Source organism: Microtus ochrogaster, chromosome 18 (genome assembly GCF_000317375.1).
Source record: "Microtus ochrogaster isolate Prairie Vole_2 chromosome 18, MicOch1.0, whole genome shotgun sequence".
In the NCBI taxonomy this organism is placed as follows: domain Eukaryota; kingdom Metazoa; phylum Chordata; class Mammalia; order Rodentia; family Cricetidae; genus Microtus; species Microtus ochrogaster.
The window spans coordinates 60,137,452-60,146,456 of NC_022020.1; the positions used below are offsets into that span (position 1 = coordinate 60,137,452).

The following is a 9,005-nucleotide window of genomic DNA, read 5'->3' on the forward strand; positions in this document are numbered from 1 at the left end:
CTTTTTCTCTCATATATTACATCCAGACTGCAGTTTCCCTCCCTTCCCTTTCCCCCAGTCTTCCCCCACATCCCCTCTCCTCCAGATCCTTCCTCCCTCTGTCTCCCCTAAGAAAAGAGCAGGCCTCCCAACCAAACATAGCATACTATGCTACTGTGACCAGGAAGATGCTATCACATCGTGGCTAGATGAGGTCTCATTTTCACATGAAGAAATGGTAGTAGCAGGCCAGGGATCAGCCAGCCTTGTGGACGAGATGGCACACTCAGGTGTATGGGGTCAGATGTCCCATCTATGTCCCTTGGGGAGGCACATGGGCCAGTGTTGGTTAGGTTTGTCGACATGGGTGTTTATGGAACCATTTCTAATTCTAGAGACAATGAGAAAGGTTCACAGGAAGGAGACATTTCTATGTGGCTCCCTCACCAGAAGTACGTGCATGCATGCCCTGCTGTGAACATTGGCGACTGATTCCATGACAAACAGGGACAGTACAGAGGCCAGGACTACGTAAAGGAGGAAGGATAGGAGTGAAACGGAGAGAAGGCTCTCTTCCACTGTGGGACACTGAGGGTAATGTCTAAGAGGAGACATCCTGGAAATGGACCCTACCATGTCGTGACCTGTACCATGTCCCCACTGTGGTTTACACCCCTGCAATGGCTAATTTTTGTTGTCCAAGCTATGGTCTGTGGTGTTCTATTACAGCACCCCTAACTGACTAGTCTACTGTGTTCTGTGGAAATCCTCCAGCCAAGAACACAAGAATTAGCTAAAACAGTTGAGAGAGGTCACCTCTAGGAACCGGGGTTCAGGGTGGGGAGAACTAGAATAAGGCTACATATTTTCTCAAGCTTTTACTGCTTTTTTTATTTTTTAGAACATTCTAGAGTTCTTAAAAAACAGGGGGTGGGGAAGGCATTTCATTGACTCTGGTGAGAAATGCAAAGGCAGAGTAATGGAGTCTTCAATTCCTTTCTTCTGTGACCTTTCCAGTGCTGTCCTCTGGGCTCCTTCTGATAACAAAAAGGCTGTCACAGCTCCAGGCCATGCAGGCCCCTTCCGCATTATTAGTGATGGCTTCTTCTCCAGAAGCCCCCAGAAAATATGTCTTTGAATCTCATGATAAAATTGAGATGAACTGATTGGTTTAATTTAACCACGGTCTACCCCTGAAGCACACTGGCTTTAAGGGCATGTAGCAAAGTCACCAAAAAGGAAATTTCGATTATCTTACTGAGAGGAAAGGAGGGGGAATGGTAGGCACCCCAAAATAGCATGTCTATTGTGGGCCTCTCCTGGCAAGCATTTCCTCTCCTGAGAGCTACGAGCACCTGACGACACTGGCCGGTTGATTGGCTAGCTAGATGGCAGTTGGGCTAGCTGTGTGACCATGAGGTAAGGAAGGCTACTCACATGAAGAAAATGGCTCTGCTAGTGGGCGAGGAGGCATGGTATCCCACAGTAAAAGGGATTTAGGAATTTGAGGGATTAAGAACCCAGGTGAGCCCACAGCAGCGTTTTAGGGGAAGTGTGTGTGCTGGGCATTACCTGGACATCTAGATGGTAAAACTGACAGGCTTGTAGATGGCTCACTGACCCCATGCCTCAACTCCTTACTGAATATACCTGGAATGTTATGAATGGGGGTCCTCAGGGAGAGATACCCACTGGTTTGAGAGACAGCTGCATTGAGCTGTCATTTGTCACTGAGGCTGTGGAGCTCAATGGAAAGACCCTTGCAGACCACTTCCTGGGAGCGGTCTTCAGTGTAGCAGGCAGGGCTGGGCAGAGAGCACATGGAGCAGGCGTTGTCTCAGCAAGCAAAGGAGGAACTGGGAGGAGGGTTCCCTAGGTACAAGGAGGCCCTGGAGAATTAACCTTCATCTTGGCTGCAATGACCACCTTGCCAGATCTACCAACATCCCCCACTCCCCGTGACTGATACCTCCAGCTGGAGAAGCGTTCGGATCAGGCAGGCGGCGATCCAAAAACTTCCCCACGTCTGCTCCCAGCAGCTGAGCCCAGTGCCTCCCTGCAACAGCTGGCTTTGCGCCCAAACCTGTTTATGCCAGTGAAACTTGCTATTGTAATTATGCAATTTAATTAAATAGTATACAAATCACTTAAATACTGCTGCAAAAGAAAAGTTGCTTCTGTGAAAACTGAATTGAAGCCTTGAAGAGAATGAAAAAAACTGGTAATTTAAAATATACATATATATTTATATTTATTTATTGTTGAGTTAGACAGAGGTAAAACAATGAAAGCTTGGGGAAACGTTAGAAAGCAATCCCAGGAGACTTTACACTCACATGTTTTGGTTTAGTTTCTGGTTTTCATGTGACTGGTTTTCATGTAGCCCAGGCTGACCCCAAACTTTTTATGTAACTGAGGGTGGCTTTGAATTTCTGATCTTCACTGTGTCTCCCGAGTGCTGGGATTACAGATATGAGCTACCATGCTAATTTACCAAATGCTAAGGCTTGAGCCCCAGCCCTTGTACAATGCTAGGCAAGTACTCTACCAAATGAGCTTCACTGCCGCATACTCTCAGAATTACCTTGTAAGAATACCTAATTCTTCATTCCACTAGGAAACAGAAGACTGAGATCAGAAACTGTAGGCAATATCATTTGTGTGTCACTTACATACAAAAGATGACAGTTATGAAGTGATCTGGGAGGCACAGAGTTAATAAGAGGCTTCATCAACCTGGAGAGCTCTGATATTGGCTATGTAGTGTCCTCGTTGGGCTAGATGTTAAGAGGCGTCGGGTGACTAGCCAGCTGTCAGCCATTGGTTTTGGCTCTGGGAAGTCATCTTTTACCCATTGGGTCAACGTGGGATGAATCAACCTCCTCTGGGCCATGTGTGCTGAGCTGACTGGGTTCCTTAGTCCCGGCTGAACTGGAAGTAGACACTAGGAAGCAGGAAGCAGAAGATGGCTTCAGCCTGGCCCAGCTCCTCTCCTCTCTTAGAGATTTCTTTGGGTCCAGAGGCCAGCCCCACAGCACCCTCTCACAGCCCGTGTTTCTGCTGCACGTTTGTACCCTCTGCTCCTCTGAGACCTGTGACCCGTGGTCTTAACTGTGGCTCTACTCAGCATCTCTCCTTGCACTCACACTTTGGGTCTCCCCATCCTCCCACACTCTGCCTTCCATCTGCTGCCTCAGGAACTCGGGGTCAGGAAGCATTCTGGAGGCCAGTGACGAATGGCAGTACCTTTCCTCTAGGTCTGCAGTAGAGATGGCCACACACGTGCAGAAACCCATGCTCACGAGACAGAGAGTGCTCATGGCATACTCTAGAAATGCTATCTATCCTGCAGCGGGTAGCATTAGGGAGAACCTTTGGGGTGTGCCGCAGCAGGCAATGGTTCTTCTGGGCCTGTGACAGCATTGGTGACCTCCTCAAGATAGTTTCCACTGGCTCATCGTCTCCTATGTGGAGGACAGAACGGCTGATCCAGGAAGAGCCCTGAGAGCTTTCCTAACCCCCAGAAATGGGTGGTATTGGAGGGGAGCTACACACACATTTGGCATAGCTAAGTCACCTTTTACCTGCTGCCCTATGTGACCTTCAAACAATGTCCCCTTGCACTCTGAGAAGTGACCTGCTGTGTGCACAGGCCATCCCAACTGTTGCATGTTGGGTAGGATCCAGTTCTAGGAGACAGGTGAGGTGGGCACTTTCTCCCAGCAACACTTCAGCACCTCAGCGGGAGGAGCCCCGCCCTCTCTACACCTGCTGGTGCCCTAGGCGAGTCTTCACTATGATGGATCCTAAAGGGCAGGGTTCAGGAAACACGACTTCCCTTCCACCTGAAAGGATGCTTTTGCTCTGAGAAAAAGAACAATTGACTCTCACACTGGACAAGTGGAGATAGAACTTTCTGGAAAGTAGGTTAATATGGAGGAATGGGTAACAGGACTCAGAACCTGGGAAATAAGACAAAGACAAAAAAGGCAGAGAGCTCACTAAAGCCAGAGAAGTGTTGGACCTACGTCTTGTTCTGTCTGAGCTCAGAGCAGCCCCCACCCCAGCCTGACACCTGCCTCAGGAGTCCCACAGGCCACAGAACCACCACCAGGGGACCCCACAGTCATGGTCATAAACAGACTTATGAGGACTGGACTTAGGCACAGAGAGCCTGCTGGGCTGCTTGAGTCATCAGTGCTCCCTGCACCTCAGCCCACAGGGGAGATGCAGAGATGCGCTGGCTGGGGGGAGACATAAGAAGTTGCTGCATTTGGCTTCTTTGTATCCAAAGAAAAGCACTTTTCCTTTTCCAGACGTGAACTGCCGGTTAGTGTGATAACACCAACTCTCCCTTGCTTGCTGGAGGGGACATTATGGAGTACAGGAGGGTCTAAGTGGTCTTTCCCCCTTCTCTCCGCATCCCCAGGTCATATCTGGCGGGACTTAGATTTACCCCGTCCAGAAACACACCTCTCTGAGGCCAGAAAAAAATGCTATGTGCGTGTGCAACTGAGCAAAAGGCAGGGTGGGGCACCCTGACCAGTGATTGTAGACTGCATCATTGTCCTCAGTCAGGCTGTCCACCCCTTGACTCCACTCCCACACCCAAGCTCCAGTGTTGATCTAGCTCTGGGCTTAGCTGTCCCTTTCTCAGGCCATTTTAAAATTCTAGGCCAAGGTCATTGAGACTCAAACTTCTAAGGAGCCACCACCACCCTAAGCAAGGACAAGAGGATTCTGTTCCTGAAAGGGCCATGCTCGCCCCTCCCCACCACGCACCTCCCTCTTGATACGGAAGGAGCCTAACTAGCCTCGTGCAGATGAACTCCAAGGGATGGTTTAGGCCCCAGCCACTTACTGGGCTTCTCCAAGCCACCATTTTCAGCAAATTTGAGGTGAACCCCAGAGGATACCTATGGGCCTCTTTCTCCTGAGTTCTCCCCCAACTTCCCAGAGTATCAACACCTTATACCGATCTGTTAAGATGGCTGAACAGACGCCAATGCTTTCAATCCGCCATCCTCTGGGCTCACGAGCTCCTAGGAGAGTCCCTCTTGGTGCGTTATGTCCCATGGGTTTTGACAAATGTGAGCATACAGAAACGGTCTTCCTGTCCCTGAAACTCTCTACACCCCGTGTGTTCCTCCCTCACCCAGTCCCTAGCAACCATGGACCTTTCTCAGACTGCAGCGCAGAATGCCTTCTTGTTAGGTTAGCTCCTATATGCATCTCAGCTGCCTCCTCTTCTCATCAGTAAATGAGAGTCTGCTGTCTGCACGTCTGTCCATCCGCTTACTGAAGGATGGTGCTGGCGTCTTCAGGGTAATCAAGCAGGTCTTCATGCAGGGCACACACTTCCAGCTCATGTGGTGGGCGTCTGAGAATGTGACTGCCGCTCTCACCTTTGCAGGAACTAGGGGGCGTGGCTAATGAACGTCCAAGTCACAGAGAGGTTACTTACCCAAGATCACACAGTAGCCAGTAGTAGCTGTCCATTCTAAAACACAAAACTTCACAGCTTCTGGAGCTGCAGAACCTGCCACTGAGACAGCCTCTACCACTGCACACTTGTTTCCAAACATGTGCCTGTGTTATGCACCTTCCAACATCAAGGCGTGCTTATCCCTGCTGCCCGACAGCTAACGCTCATCACAGGAGGGGAAAATCAGCAGAACATGGCTTGAATTTGAACTCAATACCCAAGTCTATGGCTGTGACCTTGTGAACAGAGCCCTGGTCTGGTCTTCAGTGTAGCCTGGAGATTTGTCATCTCTGTGCCGAGGGCCTTTCAAGAGCCAAGTGGAGGACTCACAGGCCCCTTCCCTCTGAGCACGGATTTCTCACCTCTTAAAAAAAACATCCAACAGCAGCTCCAAAAACAATACCAGTTTTGTGTCTCATGCCGATTGTTCATGTTCTGAGATTTCCTTAAGGACACAGATGTCAAATTGCATTGGTTTATTCTCCTCCTCCTTCCTTCCTCCTGCCTCCTTCCCCCGCCCCAGCTTCCACACCGTCTTCCCAGGACAGGGGACTTCAGGACAAGCTAAAGTGTGGGGACTCAGGCTGTGACTGCAGGGGGCTCTGCACCATGCCCAGCCCTGGAGGGCACGCATCTTGTTTCCTTTGGAAGGGGCCAATGAGGTAGAAGATGAGGCACAAGGCTGCGCCAGCCCTAATTATCTGGAAGATCTTGAGCAAGGCTTCGAACTCAGCTCCCTCTCTGTCTGGAAGCCTCCTGAGAGGAGTGTGGCTAGAACCTGCCTTCTTATGGCTGCATCCCTGGCAGGAAGCAGACCTTGCACTCAGTGGATGGGCTGAAGCTATTCCACCTGCCTGCCAGGTGCACGGGACCAGACTAAACCACAAAGCGTCGTCCAAATGTTAGCTAAGGGAAATTGTTACAACAGTGTTAACTCCACTGTTCATCTAGTTTTAATGTACAATTCCTCTCACTGCCACAGAAAGCCACGAGTGTTCCAGAAGTAGGAACCCGTGTGTTTGTCACAGACACAGGCTTCCCGCCTTCCCTTGTCTGTTCCTCGCCAAGACAGAGGGAAGCGATACAATGACCAGGAAACAGAGTCAGGAGAGAAAGCCACAGTCATCGGCCCCATCTGTCTCTCCCGGGATGTCAGGCTGGAGCCAGAGCTCTCTGTTCTGTGAAGAGCACTTCCGTCTAATCTGGCCCATCTGGGAGAGCACGGAGCGTCAGTCCTGCGGTAGCCAGCTTGACAGACAGGGCCGCTGGTCACAGAGCCAAGGGCTGGAGAGACGGAGCCTAGACGATGCCCTCTAGCCTGTTTCCAGCCATTCCTGGAGATTCAGGAAAACAAGTCATTAGTCTGGAGGACTTTAATGATCAAATGAGAGCCAGGAAAAGCTAGGTTGTAAGTTTGAAAGCAACAGGGTCAATGTCTGGGAAGACAGTGAAATTACTGCAAACCTTGTCTTGGCCAAAGGGGAACATGGCTGGCACTTTGTCCCTAGAGAGTGGTGTCTATCACTAGGGTAATGGTGGGGTGGAGTGTGTTACCTTGGAAGGTTATTAACTGCCTTCCTCCTTCTCATCTCCAGCCATAATTTTATTATCTGTTTGAGTTGGAAGTACCTGCTCCACGTATCAGCAGGGAGACAGAGGAAGCTTGTTCAGAGCAGTGGTTGGGCTCCTCCCATCTGTCCTTGGAATCTTCTCCTTCTTCTTATCCCTTCTTCCTTTTTCTTGTAACACTCTGTTTTAACACTTAAAGCACATTCCAAGAAAAAAAAAATCTAGGACACTGGAAAAAAAATTACCTATGCTGTTTATTCATTCTGGCTCCAAGAAGCCATTAGCTGTAATGACCCTTCCAAATTAATCAGACCTGCAAATACTCAACTGCGGGCTGCCCGTGGAGAGGCACCTCCCAGTAGCTGATGGTAGTTACCAGTGAGTTCTACCTGAAGTCCTGAGTTTCAGGGCTCCGCAGCACAGTCTGCAGACCTGCTTCATGCCCGACATTCCCTGAGAAGGAGGCAGAGGAGGAGCCCATTAGCTCTTGGATTGTGGTGTGTGGTCCCGAGGCAGGCACAGGCCCTTGTCCTTTGTCCAGGGCTTCACTGGGAGGAGCACCACTCAGACTAGAATGCAAAGCAAGAGGAATCCGTCAGTGCAGGCTACAGCGTTCATTTGCATCACTGGAGGGGTCTGGAATCTGGAAGACTCCTGAGGGATGTGGGATTTGATCAGAGCCCAGAAGAGTGGGCTGAGGCACAGAGCATGGGTAGATACACTGGAGTCATGTGACTGGAGGAGCAGGTGAAGTGGTCCTCAACCTACCTGGTGCTGCAACCCTTCAATACAGTTTCTCATGCTGTGGTGACCCCCCTCCCCAACCATAAAATTATTTTCGTTACTACTTCATAACTGTAATTTTGCTACTGTTATAAATCATAATGTAAACATCTGTGTTTTCCAATAATCTTAGGTGACCCTATTGAAAGAGTCAGTGGACTCCCAAAGGGTCACGACCGACAGGTTGAGAACCACTGCCCCAGAGGCCAGCAGATGCTGTTTGCAGAAGTAAAGAACCCTGCCTCTCAGCATGTGGACCCTGTGTGCAGCCTCAGGGCATAGGCCCATGCTAGTCAGATGCCCCGAGCAGTATAGCTGTTAATCCTGGTGACGACTACCCTGTTCAAACTTGAGAGTAACAAGGGCTACTCTGACCTCCAAGATAAAGATCGACTCAAGTTTTGAGGAATCTCATGAGTCTTGCACCAATATTACAAATGAATTTTTCAAAATTAAAACAGAAAAATATATATATATAATTACTATTTTTGCTACTTTTTGGTGTGCAGTTAATGGCATTACCTTCCCACCCGGAACTCTGTGCTCATAAGATGCCCCCTACCCTGCTTGACCACTCTGCCAGCCTCCCCATACTTTCTGTCTCTGGAAATTTACTTACTCTGGACCTGTCGAGCAAAGGGAATTATGCAGATTGCCTTCCTGTGACTGGCCTTGAGGTTCTTCCACAGCATGGGTGTATCAGGATTTCTTTCTCTCTGTGGGGCGAGTGATCCTCACTCAGGGGACTGTACCTACCATACTTCATTCTTCCCTCGGTGACTGTGTTAGAGACTTGGGTTGCCTCTGTCTTTGGCTATGGGGAATGAGTCTCTCATGAACATGGCTGCACAAATATGAGGGCTTGTCATTCCAGGCATTTGGGGTCAGCCTGAGCTGCTGCCATGACTCCCAAGGGCCTTTGCTTCTCATCCTGAAATTTCTCTGTTGTGTGGCATTTGTCTCCTCTGCTTTCCCAAGTCCTTCCTTTACTTTCTAAAATGTATTTCCACATGACATGGTATATAGTCTCATCACCTCAGAGGTAGGGACTGGAGGTACACCCATGAATCTGAGGCTAGCCTGACCCACACGGCGAGTTCCAGGCTAACCAGGGCTACAGAGTGAGACTCTGGAGGAGGAGGAAGAGGAGGAGGAGGAGGAAGAGGAGGAGGAGGAGGAAGAGGAGGAG

The 9,005-nt window shown here is 49.7% G+C and overlaps 1 protein-coding gene across 1 annotated transcript in view; it reads left to right on the forward strand.

Moving 5' to 3' along the window:
- Zbtb7c (zinc finger and BTB domain containing 7C) overlaps positions 1-9,005 on the forward strand; it is a 298,672-nt gene that overhangs the window by 163,821 nt on the left and 125,846 nt on the right. The gene's annotated exons all lie outside the window — the stretch shown is intronic.